This window comes from Macaca nemestrina, chromosome 6 (genome assembly GCF_043159975.1).
Source record: "Macaca nemestrina isolate mMacNem1 chromosome 6, mMacNem.hap1, whole genome shotgun sequence".
In the NCBI taxonomy this organism is placed as follows: domain Eukaryota; kingdom Metazoa; phylum Chordata; class Mammalia; order Primates; family Cercopithecidae; genus Macaca; species Macaca nemestrina.
In genome coordinates, this window is record NC_092130.1 from 155,821,148 (window position 1) to 155,843,630 (window position 22,483).

General features: G+C 33.7%; 1 long non-coding RNA gene across 1 annotated transcript in view; it reads left to right on the forward strand.

The window, feature by feature from the left end:
- The window catches only part of LOC105472985 (uncharacterized), a 148,413-nt gene extending 134,342 nt beyond the window's left edge, over positions 1 to 14,071 (forward strand). Inside the window, exon 5 of the long non-coding RNA XR_011624326.1 lies at positions 13,971 to 14,071. This is a non-coding gene — a long non-coding RNA (uncharacterized lncRNA). The remainder of the gene's footprint in view (positions 1 to 13,970) is intronic.
- Positions 14,072 to 22,483: the final 8,412 nt, after the last annotated feature.

Here is a 22,483-nt window from a genome sequence, read left to right on the forward strand (position 1 = left end):
CTGTTACAGTATATATTTGAAAATAATAAGGCCAAAACTATGCTAGGTGTTTGCCACACATTATGTATTAGTTCATTCTCACATTGTTATAGGTAACTACCTGAGACTGAGTAGTTTATAAAGTATACAGGTTTAATTGACTCACAGTTCCACAGGCTGTGAAGGAGGTATGGCTGGGGAGGCCTCAAGAAACTTACAATCATGGTGGAAGGTGAAAGGGAAGCAAGCACATCTTAACATGGCCACAAGAGAGAGAAAGAATGCAAAGGGAAAAGTGCCACACACTTTTAAATAACCCAGTCTCATGAGAACTCACTCACTATCGTGGGAAGAACGGGAACATCCACCCCTATGATCCATTCACCTCCCACCAGGTCCCCCAACATTGGGAATTACAATTTAACATGAGATTTGGGTGGGGACACAAATCCAAACAATATCATATAAGAATTTATAAATAATGCTTTTCAATTTAGACAGCATTTAATTTGATTAAATACTAAATAAAAATATCTGACTCTTAGGAAAGTTTATTTTGGTGTTAACTAAAATTCAGAGAACTTGTTCCATAATAATTGTAATTTATCCAGGCAGGATACATTGCAGGCCTAAATTCCTTATTGGTGATCTTAAACAACTCTAAAGTTGCAATTCAGATAATTTAAGTGGAAAACAAATATTGAGTCCATATTCTTTCCCTGTGATGGTCGACATAATTGATCAACACTGAACAATGAAACAAATTCTTGTTGCCTGGATGGTATGATGTATACAAAAGTCTACCTCAATTCTAGGCTTAGGTGGCTGGTTTAAGCTCATTGTTTGTAAACATAATTAAAAAATGCATAAGCACTGAATTTGTTTTTATGCAATAGGCCAATTTGGAGCATCTGAGTTCTGTAGAGCATGATTCTCATGTTGGATTTTATAGGTTAGAAAAGCCAACAATACTGCAGAGCATTTGTAGCATGAGAGTAACTGCAATGGACTTATATTAAAGTCTACTTTCCTCTGTATGTAACTCTCCTTCTTCCTCCAAACTAGTGTAGAAACAAACCTGTAAAGACTAAGTAAGTAATGGATACATATCATTAATATGAATCTGTTCTCTTGGGAGACTTCTGAGTTTTATGTGCCTTAAACCAAAATAAAACCTTCCTTTACTAGGATTGTGGAAAGACACACACACACACATATACACACATATATACACATACATACACTCATCTCCACACAGTTGTCCTACTCATTCTCTCATTCTCTGTCTTTCTCTCTCTCTCATATTACTGCAGCACATGTTTGTTGAAAACTCCTCCCCTAACATGAATACTGTATTTTAAATTTGGTAGACTGCAAGGCTACCATGAGAGCATCATAAGAGCTCTAACTGTTTTGCCAGTTTTAGAAAGTGATTCTCAAAATATTAGGTGGATCATAGACAACCATAGATCTCTTTAACAATCACTACATAATAGGTTATTTTATTGGCTTCTATTGGCCAATAAAACAATTGATTGGAATAAACAATTCTTAATCGCTATGTTATTCAGCTCTGCATGCTTATCAGTCCTGAAATATGATACTTTATGAAAAGCCAGTTTTGGATTCATAATAATAGGGTCAGTTCTTTCTTATATGATGTGTTATGGATTCCATTTCATGTTGAATACAGAACCTGAAACTTCCTAAGTATGGATTTGTCCAAATGAATCGCTTTGATCTCTAAAATCTAAAATCCAAAATTTGGATCAGAGACAAATCTGGCATAGATCAGAAAATTTGACCAAAATATTAATGTATATTAATAAGACCCCACATCTGAGTAATGTAATCTGAAGAATTTAATCGAAATCTTATTTACCAAAACAATCCAATTCCAGTCTCATTTAACTATTGGTTTACTAGGCATGTGACCCCAAATCTTAGAACCAAAGAAAGATGAGATGACTGTATTGTCCTAATGCCATATTTAAATGACAGAGTAATAAGCTCAGTTTGTTTACATAGATAGAATGCCCTTGAAAAACATTAACAGATTTCTTGTAATTAATCTTTATAGCATATGTTCAGGCAAAATTAGTTCTCATGAGATTCAGTCAATCATTCATTCAATATATACATAATTAGTACCATATGTAGCAGGTGTTCTATTGACAGTATGGCAATTAGATATGGAGTAATTATTACATATTTATTTCCTGATTTTTATTATGAGACAATATCTCAACCAAGTTTATAAAAGTGACGTTTATCCGGAAATGGAACACAGATTTTTCAAATGACAACCAGTAGCCAACTTATGTCCCATTTCAGAAACCCTGAATCTTCAATGAACATTGAACAAACATCACTATCATATCAACTCTTTTCTTCACGCACATAACTTAAATAGAGAAAAGTACTTTAGTGTCTCTGGAATATAACTCTTCACAAAATGCCAATCTTTTAATATACTTCGTGGAAGCTGTAATTGTATGCCACCATTCACTGTAACTCGTATCTAATAAATTTATATTTTTGTTACACTATAACTACTAATCATAACACTGGGAAATGATGTGTTAAGGCAAGGTTGGAATTAAAAACCATTCTTTCAAAGACTGTGGTGGACGAAAACTTGTTTTCATTCTCCTTATTTATTTATAGACCCTTCTTCCATCTCTTATGTGATAGACAGAATAATGGCCCTTAAATAATTTAATGAGTGAGAAATAAGTGCTGTAGGACAATCATGAAGAAATTGAAGCAATATCTAGAAAGATTCTTCCACAAAGAACTAGAGCATTGTGAAGATCTGCGTAGATAATATCAAACTCTGAAGGGAAAATCATTCCTGTCCCATATAAACTAATCATTCTTTAAAAAGAGGGTACTATTGCTACCAGAAAAGAACAGTACACTGAAAGAACATTATAGGGTTCTCTAACCTGGGAAGATGACTTCAAATGTGTTAACCAAAATGTTGGCAAATCAAATAAAGTATTAATACAATTTATGAAATAACCTCCATAAGCTCATTAATTTTATAATTCTTATAGGCTCAGAGCAATAATTTCATTATATTTTGTAACCTGTTTTCATACTATATATGTTATTTAATATGTAAATATATCAAATTTATGTTGTCAAAGTTAATTGAAAAAAATTATGGAATTGATTTTTTAGAATTTCCTGCTGCAAATAGCTATCATTTTTAGTGCTTTACTATAGATCAGATTTTTTTTAGTAAAATAAAAAAGGTAATCGGCATGTGTTCTAAACTAAAATAATCTAACCTTTTCATATAGAGTTAGCCTATCAGAACATAAAAACACATATTCAAATAGCAAAAACAACCAAAAACAACAACACAAAGTCAGTAAAATACAGCAAATATATTTAAGAAAGGGCAGTTATACCTTCTTTAGAAAGTTATTTTTCATACACCAATAAAACACATATTACATGATACATTGAAAGACAAGTTCCAAAATCACTTGCTTACTCCTAGTCATTGGAGGTGATTGTATTTTTTAAACACTAGGTCTAAATAGCGTTTACCAAGAATTTAGATACCTATAGAAATTTTTGAAGAACTTAACAATGCTCACTATTTAGAATGAACCAAAAGACTCATCTGACAATGACCTGATTTTATGAGAAAAGCCCAGATGAAGCACAAGTTTGGTTCAAAGAAACAAAAGGGGAAGATAGGTGTCAGAGAAGATTCTAAGATAATCAGTTTCTAGTATTCTGATTGTCTTCTTCCACAGGACAATCATCATCCGATTTAAACCTGTGTTTCTCTCTAGCAAAGAATGTATAATAAAGAGTGAATAAAAATTAAAATTATCTCTTTGAGTAAAATATTTTGGCAACAGTGAGGTTAAAAAACAAAAATAGCTGTATCATCAGCAAAATTGGCAGAAATGCTTGAAAATGGGACTCTCTACAATGAATTGGAGTTTTGGAGGCAACACAGCAAACTGAGTCATTCTGTATTAAACAAAACCTAGATACACTATTGTATTGGTAACAACAGTGGGTAGTGAGATGAGCCTGAGAGTAAGAGGTTGGAGGCTAAATCACAGCCCAATAGACGGTGAACTTTCTTCACACTAGAGCATGTTACATTATTCCTAAAAACTCACTTGTAGCCCTAATTTTTAGCCCATTTTGTTAGATATTGACTAGTCCTACATTTAAAAGAATCTAAATGCATAACTATTTTTTTTACCATTATGAGTCTATTTTAATCATCTATGATGGAAACTTCAATCATTAAATTTTATTTTACTTTTACCTTTACTATTTTTAAAAACAGACTATGGCAGTCAAATATTAAAGTTATCTTGTAAACAAGCTGAGTAAAATTGTAGGATCCAAAATCAACATATGGAAATCAGTAGCATTTTTTATACACCAACAGCAAACAGTCTACAAAAGAAATCATAAAAGTAATTCCACTTGCAATAGCTACATTTAAAGCAAAATACCTAGGAATAAACTTAACCAAAAAAGTGAAAGATTTCTGTAGTGGAAATGATAAAATATTGATGCAAGAAATTTAAAAAGACACAAAAAGTGAAAAGTTATTCCATGTTCATAAACTGGAAAAATCAATATTGTTTAAATGTCTATATTACTTAAATCAGTCTACAGATTCAATGCAATCTTTATCATAATGCCAATGACATTCTTCACAGAAATAGAAAACAATAATATTAAAATTTTTATGGAACCACAAATGACCCAGAATAGCCAAGCCATTCTTAGCCAAAAAAAAAAAAAAAAAAAAGAAAGGAGAAATTACATTATTTGGCTTAAAATTATACTACAGATTATACGATAGAGCAATTGTAATGAAAACAGCATGATGTTGGCACAAAAACGGACACACAGATGAATGGAATCCAGAAAAAATCTACACACCTACAATGAACTCATTTTTGAAAAAGATGCCAAGAACATACATTGGAGAAAACACAATCTCTTCAATACACAGTGATGGAAAAACTGGGTATCATATGCAGAGGAATGAAACTGGACCCCTATCTCACTACACACACAAAAAAAAATCAAAATTTATTAAAGATATAAATCTAAGACCACAAACTATGAAACATCTAAAAGAAAGCATTGGAAAAACTCTCTAGGACATTGGTCTGAGCAAAGATTTCTTTGAGTAACACTTCAAAAGCACAGGTAACCAAAACAAAAATGGACAAATAAGACCATATCAATTTTAAAGACTTCTGCACAGCAAAGGAAACAAAGAGACAACCCAAAAAATGAGAGAAAATATTTGCAAACTATCAGACAAAACATTAGTAAACAGAATACATAGAGAGCTCAGAAAATTGAATAGGAAAAAAATCTAATAATCTGTTTAAAAACTGGGCAAAAAATCTGAATAGATATGTCTCAAAAAAAACATACAAATGGCAAATAAGTATACGAAAAGGTACTCAATACCATTGATCATCAGAGAAATGCAATTCAAAACTACCATGTGATTTTATCTCATCCTATTTAAAACAACTATTATCCAGAAGACAAGCAATAATGAATGCTGCCGATAATGTGTCTGAGGTAGAGAAGGGAACCCTCATACATTATTGATGAGAGGGTAAGTTAGTATATCCATTATGGAGAACAGTATGGAAGTTTCTCAAAAATCTACCAGTAAAACCACCATGTGATCCAGTCATCCCATTGCTAGGTATATACCTAAAAAAAGGAAATCATTATGTCAAAGACACAGCTGTATGCCCATGTTTATTGCAGCATTATGCACAATAGCCAAGGTTTAGAAGCCACTTCAATGTCCATCAACAGATGAATGCACAAAGAAAATGTGGTATGTATACCGAAAAAAGTACTATTCAACCTTACAAGAAAATGAGATTCTGTCGTTTGCAACAACACAGATGGAAATTATGTTAAATGAATTAAGCCAGGCACAAAAAGACAAACTGCATGTTAGTACAGTGTTGTGGAAGCTAAAAATTGAAACCACTGAACTCAGAGAGACAGAGAGTAGAAATGATGGTTACCAGAAGCTGAAAAGGGTAGTGAGGTGGGTGCGGAAGCGAGGGTGGTTAATGGTTACACAAATATAGTTAGAATAAATAAGATTTAGCATTTGAAAGTACAACAGAGTGATTACGGTCAACGATAATTTATTGTACACTTTAAAATAACAAAAATAATATGGTAAACACATCTTTGGGATTATTTTCTCTCTTTAAGAATGCAAAGGGTTCCCAAGACCAAAAATTTTGAGAAATGTTGATTTAAAAATATATATTTGCTGAAAGAATTTTGTGTGTAAAAGATTAAAACAGCCACAATATAAATGACATAATGTAAGAATGCATACAGATATTTTGCTTGATGCTTGCATTAATGATACAGAGAATGTCTTAGTTAAAAGGCTGTGATACCATTATAAAATGATTGATATTAAATATAAAATGTCTAATTAAGCTACCATAGGAAATGCACAGACTCCTGTACCAACTGAAATGCTCCCCCAACTGATGTAAGTGAAAATACTTTTTAATATACATCCTTTACTCTTAAAATCATAAATTAGATGATATCTTTACAATCATTTTAATATGTTTATTTATTTTAATAAATATACCACACATGGTATATATTTACTGCAATGTGATTATTCCACATTGTATGCCTGTATCAAGATATCCCATGTATCCCGTAAATATATACATCTACTATATACCCATGTGGTATATATTTATCAATTTTAATTGTAATGAAAATTTTAAAATGATATTTTTAAAATATGTATTTATAAATTAATTTTAAAATACAAATAAGCCTATTACCTACTAACATAAACAACACATTTAAAAAGCTATCTTTTATAAAGCAACAAAAAATTACTAAGAGGGGCCCAGTGCGGTGACTCATGCCTGTAATCTCAGCACTTTGGGAGACCAAGACAGGCAGATCACCTGAGGTCAAGAGTTCAAGACCACCCTGGTCAACATGGCGAAACTCCGTCTCTATTAACATTACAAAAATTAGCCGGCCATGGTGGTGCATGCCTGTAATCCCAGCTACTTGGGAGGCTGAAGTGGAAGAATCGCTTTAACCTGGGAGGTGGAGGTTGCGATGAGCCGAGGTCATACCACTACACTCCAGGCTGGGCCACAGAGCAAGACTCCCTCTCAAAAAAACAAACAAACAAAAAAAGGTAAGAGGAATGATATTGTTTTATGTTTTTGAAAATGTACTTGGCCAAGTCGCACGCCTCTAATTCCAGCATTTTGGGAGACGGAGTCAGGCAGATCAGTTGAGGTCAAGAGTTAGAGACCAGTCTGGCTAACATGGTGAAAACCCTGTCTCTACTAAAAATACAAAAAATTAGCCGGGTGCAGTGGTGCGTGCGCACCTGCAATCCTAGATACTGGGGAGGCTGAGGCAGGAGAATTACTTGAACTTAGGAGGCGGAAGCCAAGATCACTCCACTGCACTCCAGCCTGGGTGACAGAGACTCCGTCTCAAAAAAAAAAAAAAAGAAAAGAAAGAATAGAAAAATCTACTTAAATTCGGCTCAATACAGGATAGCTTGATTCTTATATCCGTTTGTGCCTTCAATGTCTTACAAAACGTGTACGAACTGAAGGATATAAAGGAAATTCAGGAAAAGGATAAGCAATTTATAATCTTCTGTGATCATTGTAGATATTTATCTGATATAAGCTAAAACTAGAGAAGTGGAATCTGAAAATATAATAACTCCATACTCAATTATATTGAAATATATTGAAATTAATATGTCTCTTCCTCTGTGAATGGAATGGATCGTTACCCATGTACTTTTTTTTTTCTTTTTGAGACGGAGTCTTGCTCTGTCACCCAGGCCGGCGTGCAGTGGCGCGATCTCTGCTCACTGCAAGCTCCGCCTCCTGAGTTCATGCCATTCTCCTGCCTCAGCCTCCAGAGTAGCTGGGACTACAGGCGCCCGCCACCACGCCTGGCTAATTTTTTTTGTATTTTTAGTAGAGACAGGGTTTCACCATGTTAGTCAGAATGGTCTCGATCTCCTGACCTCGTGATGCGCCTGCCTCGGCCTCCCAAAGTGCTGGGATTACAAGCATGAGCCACCGCGCCCAGCCTACCCAGGTACTTTTTGTCATTGGTTATTTTGGAAAACATTGTGTAACTTAGCTAAACAGTTCTTTCAAAAGTTGGTATCACATTTTAAAATATCACCATTGATTTCAAAAAAATCAATCAAAAACACGAATTTTGTTTTTAAGTTTACTTATCAAAAATAAAAATGTTATTTTTAAAAAACATTGAAATGTCACTAGCTCAGTTTCCAAAACTTTAATTTTTTTCCCAAGACATTTATTTTGTCATTAGCAAGGAGCACACAAAATCGTTTTCCTGGAAGAGAGTGGCTCATTTTGTATTTTCAAGAAAATATTTGTAAAATACCATAGTCTCATTTATCATTATTTGTCAAGTCATTATTTCAATAAAACTGGTCTTGCTTGATTAAAAAAACCAGTTTCTACTCCATTCCAAACAGTTTCTACTTCAGCTCGCAATGCAAACAGTTACACCTATACTTTTCCTAGACACAACCATCAGAAGTCTTTGAAGTGTACTTCCTAATTCTTTTATTTATTTATTTATTTATTTTTTTGAGATGGAGTCTGGCTCTGTCACCCAGGCTGGAGTGCAGTGGCCGGATCTCGGCTCACAGCAAGCTCCGCCTCCCGGGTTTATGCCATTCTCCTGCCTCAGCCTCCCGAGTAGCTGGGACTACAGGCGCCCGCCACCGCGCCCGGCTAGTGGAGACGGGGTTTCACCGTGTTAGCCAGGATGGTCTCGATCTCCTGACCTCGTGATCCGCCCGTCTCGGCCTCCCAGAGTGCTGGGATTACAGGCTTGAGCCACTGCGCCCGGCCCCTAATTCTTAACACAGAAAGTTGGAAAGATGAGCACACAAGGTCAAGACATAAATTATACTCTGGTAAGATGCATCAGTGGCTCTCTTATTTCTCATTTGAAAAGAGAAAACAATATTTGGCTTTTTAAACAAAGATCATGTTTATGTGTAATGTAGAGATCTCAGATGTGTTCATTTCATCTTGTGTCAAAATCTTTAGACATAGGTGATGCAAGTGTGGGTTGAGAAAGCGAGTCATCTCACCTGTCTTTTTATTTTTTTATTTTATATTATTATTATTATTATTTAATAGAGACAAGGTCTTGCTCTGTTGTGCAGGCTGGAGTACAGCGGCATGATTAGAGCTCACTGTGTCCTAGAATTCCTGAGCTCAAGAAATCCTCCCACCTTAGCCTCCTCGGTAGCCAGGGCTAAAGGCACACAAAACAATACCCATTGATGTCTTTACTTTTTGTAGAGTTGGGGTCTTTCTGTTGCTAGACTGGTGCCCAACTCCTGGCCTCAAGTGATCCTACTGCCTCAAGTCACCCAAAGCACTAGGATTACAGACATGAGCCACCGTGCCTGGCTTAATCTCTCTTTTTACACAAAATGTCTACTTTTAATTATGTGAAAATACACATAAAATTCTGAAATAACACCTTTAGATAAATAAAAGTTCTGAAAAAAATTTAAATATATTGCAAAACGAGAAAACTATATTTATTGTTGTATTTTTCCCAGTATTTCACACTGGGATTTTAAAATATTTATTTGATGATAATGAGGTTATAGAGATAATTGTTATAATTAAGAATAGCTAGTAAGAGCACAATAAGAACTCTGAAAGAAAATTGAGTTAATCATTAAATATTATATCTCTCTACTTATCTCTCTCTCTATCCAGCTGCTATCTCAGAATATTCTAGGAAACGCAGAAATACACATAAGAATACACAATTTCCAATACTTCACAAACTCCACACATCATATGAGCAATTAAACTATCATGTCGTGCAGCTTTTAGAAACCTCTAGCTACAATTTTGAGACAATAGGAGTTAAAACAAAAAATAATATTTTAGTATTCTTGTGAAAATAGATTTGACTTTGAGTCTGTCTCAAAGGATTCTGCCTCACACTTTGAGAGCCACTAGTTTATAAAATGATTTCCATTCTTAGAACATTCAAATTTATTTTATTTCCTAGGAAATTGTTCACTCTGTAGGCCTCTTTTCCTTTCTATGATATATATGTCTGTGACATGAATATAAATAAAGGAAAAGATACATATCCCAAACAGTCTCAAACCAAGGAAGTCTGCAAGCATAATGTTTTCTTATGCAGGTACAAAATCATTTAGTCTCTTGGTTTTGTATAAATTTTGTATAAATTTTGTCTCTTGGTTTCAGATAATTAAACTGTACTTTAATATTTCAAATATGATTACTTTTCTCAATAAGTCTTCATATTTTAAATTTTTATTTTTGAAATGAAAGTGTAAAATTTTGTATTCATTATGGAAAAAATGAATAACAGAGTATAAATAATAATGTTAAAAATATCTGAAGGCTCAGTATGCACAAATAATAAATTGTAATGTTTCATGGACTCTTTTAACATCATATTATATTATGTACTTACTATATAAAATAGAAAAATAATATCTATTTTAAAACACTGTCATAGTCTAGGTGTGTGTCTGTCTAGGTCTACGTATGTGTGTACACATGAATACATTCTCTTACCTTATTTCATATTAAACAATACTCTGTTACTACACTTTCTATTATTTTAATTGTTCTAATAGACTTATATTTTGTTTCAGTACAACATTGTTTTAATTTTTGTAAGGCAATAATATATTTAAATACATGATAGTACAAATATTCTGCATTTTTCAAACATGTTTGGTTTCTGCTATCTCTTTATGCCTGTATTGAGTTTTGAATAACATTACATAATTGATAAATATATTAGAGTTAGGTAATATAATATATCTGTACAGATATTTGATTCAGAAATATTTATAGTAACATTTAGGCACATGTTCAATCTCATTGTTCTATTATACTTTGATCAGTACTGTATATTCATGATGGAGATAGCTTCTAGAAAAATCCTCCTATTCAGGTTATTCTAATGCCTGAAATATTCATTCTATTTCAGTTTATACCTTTTTATAAACAAATGTAAATTTGATCTTACTGATAATGTAAATGAAAGCTATTGGTTTTTGTAATTATATGTTATACAAAAGTAATGCACCAAAACTTTATAATATTATATATGTCATAATGATATTTTTGCTACTTTTATTCTTTCCAGGTAGACAACCATATAATTGGTTAATCAGAACAACTAGCCAATATTTATCAATCTTATTCATTGCTCTTCTAGTTTTTCCAGGACATCATTAAATAATTGTCGTGGGCACTCTTTTCTTGTTTTCAATTTTCAGTAGACTGCTGCTATTAATTTGCCATTAAATAGGTTACTGTTTAATCGATTAATTTAATTATTACAATATTCCAGATTGTCTTTTATGTCAAATTATCTTTTCCTTTTTTTCTAAAATAATCTATTAACTTATGCTTAAATGTCTTTTCAGAAGCTCCTTGATCATATGGATCATGTCAGTAATTTCTTGATAAAGTGATGTCATTGCATTATATTTCCCAGTGGACAGCCTGTGAAGCTTGAACTTGGCTTAGATTTAATTTATGGTATTATAGTGAGAGTCCTTATTAAATCATAAACTTCGAGTAGGTTTAGGTTTGGCCAATTAAGTTCTTACTTTTAGCATATATTCTTTGAATTCAGACATGCACTACAAAGGAGAGAAATCCCTAACACGATTGCCTCATTTTCTAATTATTTGAATTGATCAAATACATGAGAAAATGCAATCCATTGATATACCACTCCAGGAATCTTACTTTTTGTGTTACGAAGTCTTAGTTTAATTAAGGGTTCTATAAATTTCACTGTCCCCTAGCCCTGCTCAGCATTCTTTTCCTTAGATATTGCTATTTCTGAGTAGTTTAATTTAAAAGGACTCAGCCACAGTTTGTCAGGTACTGTTACTCAATATTCTTCAAGGAAGAAATCAGTGATTGAAAATTAACTTCCATTGTAAAAAGATGGCTACTCAAATTTCTGGTTACTACAATCCTGATAGTGTAAATCAGGGGCAGAATGTCACATGTAAACTGATGCTTTTCCCTTTGCTTCTGTTGAATTCCATGTGCTGAAATTTGTATACAATAAAGTGAAACACAAATTTTTCTTTTTGAGTCTGCTCTGTAGTTAATTGTTTATAAGAATGTCTCCAATTATCCCACTCCCTGTAATTGTGCCCCTTGATTTTGCAATGGTTTTTTAAATGAAGAAAAGGAGTCTCCTCCACCCTTTTAATCTAAACAGGCCTTATAATTTAATTCAGTTAATATAACATGAAGTTGTCGAGTTCCAGTTTCAAACTACAGTCCTCCAATATCCTAGTGTTTCCCCTCTCCCTTTGTATTTTACCATTGTAAAGCTACTGGAGGAACTCAGTTTTCCAAGCATGTGGATTCTCTACCAGCATTCAGCAGAGCTACCTATAGGTAACTCCAGACAAAAAAAAAGAGAGAGAGAGAGAGAGCAGAGCAGAAACCAAACAACACACAACTTATGGCCACAAAGCTAACTCCATTTTTGGATATTCACTCACTACTTTAAGTCTCAAACCTCCCTCTCCCACTTCTGCCTCTAATCTGAGAAAGCTGATGAGATTATCTGCATGTTCCCTCCTGTGGAGCTGCCAGGAAATCAAACCATATAATCCCCTGCACACAGATGGAGAGCTGGCCCTGGCCCCACTCTGTGCCCACCATAAAAACTCCAAGCAGGCTCCTTTCCATGCACTCTTGAGCCACTTTTAGACCAGTTTCAAAGCTTTTCCTGCCCTGCTCTCCCGCAAAAGCTCATTGTATGAGTAATATGCCTTATGATACTCTTTTGTATGCTCTATTATCAGTTTCAACTTAAAAATAAATGTTGGGTTGGGGAGGGTTGCATCTTGTGTCTGGAGACAACATAAAATGGTCATGGACTCATAAGCCATAAATAAGTATTGTTTTAAACCAGATGTTATTATGATTTAATTTTAGAAAAGATATTATCCTGAAGCTTATTGGATGTTTTTGTTTTTGTTTGCAGTGTTGTGACATATTGCTGTATATAAGCACGAGGCATGCATTTCAGTAATAAGCACTTTAAAATGGCAATGGGGGACATTTCATGAATGGCTATCAGTTAAATGTCACTATTAATGAAAAACTCAACATGAAAAAGTTGAGAAAATGTATTATTTATTACAATATATATCTATTGCCATAAAGTTAGTATTGTAAATCAATACATATTTATTTTCATAATTTTTGTGAACAGATTTCAAGCATTGGTTTACCTACTGGGCATGGATTTACTTTCATTCTCACTCAGGTTGTTGGCAGTAGTCAGTTCTTCGCAAGTCTAGGATCAAGGGCTTTATTCTCATAGTGTTGCTTGTTCCTCCAAGGTTTAGATATAAGGTTGACCAAAATATATTTATTGAATGAGCAATAAGAAAGTGTTTCATTAATAAGGAGGTGTTGTGATGTTTTCCTTTGCTCTTCATCAGAGTCTTTCTTAGTTAAAAACACTTCTGTAATGACATTTCATATTTCCTGAGTGATTACAAACAAGTAGGGTGAGGCAGATGTACAAACAGAGTGGTTTAAATTATCTTAGCCAGGTCTCAGGTCATAGGGGTAGTTTTCTTGCATGATCCATAACATGCAAGAAACATGACTTGGTGCCAACTCTTGGGAGAAGATCTTACCAACACGAAAGGGTAGAATAGCTCCAGTAGATCATAATGGGAAACAAGAGGTGCACTCTCAATGCTAGTTGGTGATATGCAGATGCGGGTTCAGCTCCATTGGACTCTGATACTTGATCAATCTTGTTCAGCAGCCTATCCTTTTCTCTATTCTTTATTCCTTTGATCACCTGAGAAACTCTATTGTTTTCAGCTCCTGCTGTGACCTCAACTAAAGCCATGACCCATTTATTTCTCTTCATGTCTCCCAATCTACAAATCCCTCATCTAGTCTCCAGTGGAACAGCAGGGATAGCTGAAGGTATACCTTTATCTTCATTTCAAAAGAATACATTATTTCTTGATTCTCTTGGTATTTTGTAGTTTATTTTCATGAGCTTATGTAGGTAGTCAAAATATCAATATTTATGGCTTTAATCTCTACATTCTCAGAAAGTCAACCATAATCCATCTAGAGCAAGGTGAGTAGAACAACATTTATAAAGATGTTCAAGAATAGCACAAATATTAATATTTTAGGATACAGCACACTACAAATGAATGAATTAGTTAATAAATGGATGGGTGAATAGATGACTGAGAAGATGGTAATAAAACACAAATGTTACATAAACATAGCATATGTTCAAAACACAGCTTGATACTGAGTAAACAATAGACAATGTGGAGACCAAATTTGGTATTCTTTTTAATTTTAATAGCATTGAAGCATTCTTACCCTCTGATAGATATTTGTCAAGAGCTCCAGGAAAAATATTTTTCATGGGTTTTCTGCCATGTAATTTATTCAGATTTTGATGTTTATTCTTCTATTTCCATTTATACTTTAAGAAAGATATTTGATTCAGTGAATTGCCCAAAGTTTTAAACAAACTGAGGGGAGCATCTGTCTGAAATTAGAGGGCCTTTTGCTTTATTCTGCAATGCTTTCCACTGTTCTGTCATATTCAGTGGGATAGGTCCCAAGTTAGTGAATCAGAAATAGTGGAAACTGTGAATATAATGGTCTTGAATCAAAGTCATAAAAAATATATGTTTTAAACAAAATTTAACAAATTTATGATTGCATCTTTGGATTCATCTCATAATATCTTCGCAACTAACACATTTAACAGACGAAAATTTATCTACTTAATTATATGTATGTTGCTAACCTATTTTACCAAATACCTTTGTAATACTTTTCTTTCTTATAGTTGAAATTAAAGTGCTCTCATTAATGAATGTGTCAAAGTACATTACCTTCAGTTATAAGGAACATGATTGCACAATTTCTTATAACCATTTGATTATTTTATAATAGAATTGGTATATAATGAAACAGTCCAATAATTACATAATTTACACTGGTGAAACTGCATGTTATACTTTCTACTATTTTGAAATGGCATAGAAATAATGTGCATAATTTACACTCATATGATTCAGTTCTACATGTAATATGATGCACAGCCCCAAGCTGATTAATTTTTTCTTGCTTTACTATCTAGAATGTCGTCAAAGTTTTAGTGAATTAATTTGACCACCATTATGTGTAATGGGCTGAAGTTACATTAATCTACTAAGCGATATCCCCATCAAAGCTTATGAAGAACTAATTCATCTGAATCAGAACTAGCAAAATTGATTATATTTTCAACACAAAGAAAGAACACTATGCATGATTTTGTAACTTAAAAATTAAACTTCACCCTGTGCGTGTATATGTGTGTGTGTGTCTGCATGTATCACTTTTTTCAAATTACCAGTTAATTTTTTATCGAGTGATAGGAGTTGGAGAACAGTGGTGGGTAGCATTTGTTATAAAGACTACATAATTATATTAACTCAAGTGTAACAAATGTCTAAAATGTACTATTATTAATTTTAATGCATAATGAAATATAAATTACAACTTCATGAAGAGAATATAAAAGATCATTTTAGATTCAATTTTGTAACCCTTTCAGATTCATTAATAATCCTTTGATTGAGAAGTCATAAGCACTGAGAATGTACCCTTAGCCAGGAAAATCATTTAAACTTTCTTTGTTCTTAAAGTTTGTTAAGATAATCTCTCTCTCTTTCTCTCTCTCTCTCTCTCTCTCTCTCTCTCTCTCTCTCTCATACACACACACACACACACATCCCATACCCTACATAGTTTCTTAACATGAACGACACTTTACCAAATGTGTAAATTACATATACAATTATTTCTGATACTCCTAAACCTATCACCTCTTGTAAGATTATGCACTTTTATTTGAATGGTTATTTAAAGCACTTTCAGAAGGTTTAAGCATATGTCCTATATTCAAAAAAATATAATCAGTAGGAGATGTACGGTTTAAGTTTGAAAGTCAGTGTGATTATTATAAAAGATGTTTATAGTGATGTTACTTGCATGCTGAGTGTATGAATTTGACACAATTGCTTTCAGTCAGATATCAGGCACATTTCTCAATTTATGCCCAAACAAACCCTGTTGTAAATCACTGATACATAAAATAAATTGAAGACATTGAAACACAAAATACAAGAAAAGAGTAAAGTATGACCAATTTACTAAAAGAAATTGTAAGATCCTGTATCGCAAAGATTATAAATATGATTGAATAATAAAATACGTTCTTGATTTTTCTATTTTCACATATTCTTTAATGAAATTTAAAAAATAAATATTTCTAATTGGGAATTAAAGGTTTATTACATATCATCAGAAATAATTTGCCTACATTCTTTACTTTCTCACCAAAAAATTAATATTTAGAGACTGAAATTTATTTTCTCCTGTTTTTCTCTTTTTCTCTCTCCTTCACTTTTCACAGACATTTTCTAAGTTTTTGATAAACCATAATCATATTATATGAGTAAAGTATTATCTTTTGAACTTGTTCCTTTTTGCTACTGGAAAAAATGTCCTAGACATTTACTTGTGTATGCAGATATGGATAAAAATTCATAACTATAGATGCCTAATTATGTATACTAAAAATGTGGACAAAATTGTGATCTATGGCTGCATAGTATCCATACATTGTAATTCATTCAAATATAATATTGTTGATGGACATTCAAGTTTTTTCTAGGTTAAGTGTTAATTTTATGACTTATGAGACCCTGGGAGGTCAACATGGATAATTATCTGGTTTCCTGAAGGAAGAGCTCCATTTAATGCAACAGAGCCATGACACATTTACATTCCACGACTTTGGCCCAGGAATCTAGGAAATCACTGGCCTTGCCCTGCTCTACTTGGCTTCCGTCACATCTCTCCCTGGGAACCCCAACCCAGGGGATGGCTTTGCCTCCTAGAGGCATATTTATGTTTCTTGGCAATATTCCATCATTTCTCATTTCTCAATTAATTTCTTGTTTTTGCAACACACCATATCCGGGATATTTTCAGCATTCTTTGTGTTGAAGAATTCCTATTATGGTGGCAATCAATGCACTCTATTTTCCCTGACTCTTTGAATTACTGACTTTTGGTTAACTGCAAAATAAACTTTAAAAATGAAATATAATAAAAAATCAAAACTGGACCCAAATACTGCAGGATTATTTTTGTCATCATGAACCTACCTGCTACTATTGTTCCCACTTTCATCTGTATATATAAAAAGGCAGAATGATCTCAACCCACACACCCAGCTCTACATGCACCAAATATCTATAATAAGCTAAAAAGAAGTGACCTGGTAGGAATGGAGGGGCAGAGGAGGAATGCAAAACATAACAAAGCTGCATTTGCACAAGTACCCTGTAGGAACCTAGATGACATGTTACAAAGTAATTAGCAAGCAGCAACATTTTTCAAAGATGCCATTATCCACAGATATTGAAAGGCTAAAAAAAATAAATCAATTTTTATATGAGAAATAATTATATAAAATTATATACACATTCAAGTCATCAGAGTAACAGTGTTCACTCTGGCTTGATTCACAAGAACATTATATTCTTTTTACTCTCAAATGAAAGACTGAGGGTGATTGCAAAGGTTAAAGGGAATGAAACTTCTGATATGTTAGAAACAAAAGCACTAGCAAAAATATTAACTCCTTTCATATCTAAAGCTGTTACAGCGGCATTACTTGTCGAGCTCTCACTGCTATTCCTCCTCAAATATTTTGCACATATCTGAAAAGAAGCAACCAGGATAAGTGAAGAAAGTATGGTATCAAACAACCTTTCATAGCTACACTTTTAAGGTCCTGGAAACAGACTGTTTTAAATATAGTTCTCCTTGAGAAATTTGTACTTTTTTGGAGAGATTCATGAGGCACACTGAAATGATCCTAAACCAGAAGTTACATAGTATATTTGACTACTGTAGATGTAGTTGAAGATTTTTAGAGAAAAGTTAACTTTTTTTTCTGCTTCCTTACTTCCCAGTATTCTTACTACTACACATGATCGTAGCTTTTACTAATCATGTCTCTGGAGAAGCTATTAAACAAAGAAACAAACAAACAAAAAAGATCACTCTTATTTCACCTGGCTTGATTCTTGATTGCAGGGTAGTTTCCCAACAGAATGGTGGAGCACTGAGGGCCGTGTGTGTATTACCAATCATATTTAATTAAAGAAGAGAGAATCCAATGGGAGAAACACCAGGAAAAGCTCTAGCTACTCTACCAGACCAGCAGAGGCTCCTTGGGGTGTTCAATTTCCCATCAAGAACAGCGGACTGTTGTAATCAGCCGGCTGCAGATCACAACAGGAGGGAATCCCAAGAGAGACGGCTGCCTGATCGGGGCTAAGAATCTGAAGCTATATCAGGTAATGCAGCCTAATGCAAAGAAGAAAACAATGTGCAGGGAAAGTAAAAGTTAAAAGAGTAAGTTGATTTTGACATTAACACAGAAAAGCCTGTCCTAATTGCTGAAGAAAGGAGGAAGGATATATCTCCAGAGGCTATGGTGGCATGGCTGCCCTGTGGTACACGGTTTGTACGAGGCAGCATGAGCACTGGGTTGTAACTTAAGACTGAGAAATGACACCAGTTGTGGCAGCTATTTATGCATTGGGAGAAAATGTATAAATAGGACAATTTAATTATATGGGGACTTCAAAAATTGTCTAAACATATTATACATCGAAATTTCTTCTTCTCTAAAGATAGAGAAAAAATACCACATCTAGATTCTGCAATGTAAGAGTCTATGTTCAGAATCATGGAAGCGAACTAAGTGCACAAACTTAATCATCAAAACGCACTCAACAGAGGACTAAGCTCAGCACTAAGTTCATGCACTGGCCTATGCACAAAACCAGTGTATTGGATCTTCTTTATAATCTCCAACATTACCTAAATAAAAATTTTCACATAGTGAATCAGCTAACTATGCTAAAAACCTTTGAACTATTTCGCTGTAACTATTTTCAGATGAGATATCAGAAGCCCAAATAATGCTAATGCTAGCAGTTGTGCGGTAAGAATTGGAGCTGAAATTAAACTCAAGCTTCAGAATATACACCCTTCTCCACAGCACGTATCCCACTGCTTGGAATGCTAAATTGCAGTAACAGACAGGCTAAGTACAAATATTCGCAAACATTCGCAAACATTCCCCCTCCCACTTTCACAATTCTGAAACATATAAATATGAAATCATTTTCTAATAATGTTTTTTATTTTAATGTATGTTATTTGTCACGCCTGTAATCCCAGCACTTTGGGAGGCCGAGACGGGGGGATCACGAGGTCAGGAGATCGAGACCATCCTGGCTATCACGGTGAAACCCTGTCTCTACTAAAAAATACAAAAAACTAGCCGGGCGAGGTGGCGGGCGCCTGTAGTCCCAGCTACTCGGGAGGCTGAGGCAGGAGAATGGCGTGAACCCGGGAGGCGGAGCTTGCAGTGAGCTGAGATCCGGCCACTGCACTCCAGCCTGGGTGACAGAGCGAGACTCCGTCTCAAAAAAAAAAAATAATAATAAAATAAATAAATAAATAAATAGAAGTTATACTTCTATAATTCAGAGACAACTCGTTTAACTTTCAATCTGTTGTATTTTCTTCCAGACTTTTTTTATTTATTCTTTTCTCTGAATTGATAATATCCTTTCTTTACTTGAGAAAAAATATTCGACTGAAATGACCATTCTATTATGTAAATTTGAAGTAATTATATATTCACAATTTTAGAGAAGAAACTGAAGTTATCTTAATCTGAATTAGACATTTGTATTATAGTTTAAGAAAATTTATATTGATATTTGTTAGATTACATACTAAGACTTAGAATAATATCTTATTTTAATTTCAAAAATTCTTTTTTCTTGGGTGACTACTAGGAGACAAAAATAACCAAATGTCTAAACAGAATATAAATGTGCACAGCTCTGTACCTAAACAGTTCTATGTTTAACTAGACAATGCATTTTTGTATATTTTTTAGTTTTTTGAATTTTTTGTTTGTTTTTGCTTTGTTGACACTATAGTCAAGATTGAAAAGGAAAAGTTGAAAGTTTTGCTTTTATGAATTTAGTAGGCAATGGAAATGATGAGGGTTGCTTAGAAACCTAAGTGACAATTTGTGGCAGGGTGGTGTGGAAAGGTCTGATCCAGTAAGCACTACATGCAATCCAGCACTGCCCTCTCTCCTGAGCATGGCAGATTTAAGAGAGTTCAGACAGAGCACACTTGTCGTGAAGTTGGGGTTTAATGAGGGACACTATTAGCAGTGTCTTCTCAGAGATTCCTTCAGGCAGCCTCTGAGGGGTAGGCATCAGTCACAGAAGGTGACTAGCAAAAGCATCATGGCAGAGACCACAGGGTTAATGTAGTGAACATGGTGGATGGAAAGCTGGAATGAGTCATCCCAAGGGACCATCCAAAAGTAAGAAGTGGTGGCAGTGCCAAGAAACAAAAATCATGCTGGTGGAAATGCCATTTCATATAAATTAAAATACAGTAATTAAATTTAAGTTAAATACAGTTTATTTAAGCATTAAAAGAAAAGTAATTTCATACACATAGATTTTGATAACAGGACATGTAAGATCCATGTATAAGTGTGACTATGTAATATTTTCCATGAAAATAATATTTCTCTGTATACTATTTCATTACCTCCTTTTATTTTGCTTAGTAATATAATGTGAATACTATGCCACATCATTAAATCTTTGAAAATTTAAATGCAAAAAAAAATGTTGATTTTGTCATACTCCCTTTATCTGAGACTCTGTTAACATTTTCTTTCATTTCAAAAGAAGACCAGACATTGGGTATAAATTTCAGTTTCCTCTTCTTACAAGATGTACGGTAGTGATATTCCTATTTTGCAGTTTGCTGAGCTCATCCAAAATAGACAGCAATTACCTCCCTGCCTCTCAGGGCATCTTTCTCCTAGCGGTGGATATGTTTCTAAGGAAAGGGCAAGGTAAGTGTCAGCTCTCAGCAATTTAGTATCACAACCCGGTATATATTCTTTTCCATCAAAAGATATTCATTTATTGAATTGTTTCTTAAACTGTAAATGTATACATGGATGTGCCAGGGAATAAGAGAAGTCATAGGTTAAAGCTGGTGCAATTGCTTGGGTCATCCATTGTAATTTTGGTTGGTAATAAGAGGGTAGAGGAAAATAAAAAGGATACTTACAAATTTTCTGTGTTGTGCCTATGTTTTATGATCACTTGGTATTCTTGAATATTCGTTACCTGAACTCTGAAGAGATGCCAGAAGGCCTTGGAAGAAATACACAGTTTAACATCCACCATATGCAGGGAGGCAAAAAGCAAGCCAGAAAAGAAGCTCATTAAGTGACCCTAAAGATGCCTGGACTTGTGTAGTAGTTGTAATTTAGGGTCTGTTTTATCTTGCTTTCAATCGTCAATCATTTTTTAATTAAATCTTATCCTTTGCTTGGCTGTGAAGAACTAAGAGAAAAGACCAGTTCTACACCTAGGATGTTTTAATAAAAAGAAATTGAGAAAGAAAACACATAAGATATATGACTTAATTATATTGATTTAAGTTATTCCTTTCTGTTGGATGATCCTAATAATTTTTATTTATGTCACCTTACTTTGTTTTAAATGCGTCACTCTCCTCTGTTATCAACAATAAGAGCATCCACAATTTCAAAAGGATAATCATAAAGAATGAAGCTATTTTCTTTACATGGATTTCAGGAGAATAAGAATATTAATAAAGAGAGTAGATAATATTCATTTCTGAAAAATAGGAAATAATAAGCCAAGATTAATTTGAGTACTATCCAACAAACTAAAATTTAAAGATCTGTTTTTCCAATGCAAAGCTTTGGGAAATTTATAGAGCTGAAACTTTTTCAGCTCCTGATAGGCACAGCACGTCAATGCACGTTGCAGTTAGGCAATCCTGTGCATTAATTAGAAAAGGTCAAGCTGTGCAAAGGAAATGAGTGCAGTTCGTATGGGTGAGAGCTTAGAAAGTACAAGCTGTGACAATGAATTCCAAATCTGAACTAATTACCGGTGGTTTCTCCAAATAAAATGATACTGAATGTTCAAGCATGCTTAAGAGGAGACTTCCCACCTTATTCAAAAGTTTAAAGAAAATGAGAATTTTTAAAAAGTGATTTGTAACTTTATATGTCTTTTTTTAAAAAAACATATACTTTATGAATTTAATACTTTGAAACAAAGCAGGTCATTATTTCTATTTTTTTTTTTGATGAGGAAAACAAAACTCAAAGAAAATTGGAAACTTGTCAGGACCTAACCATT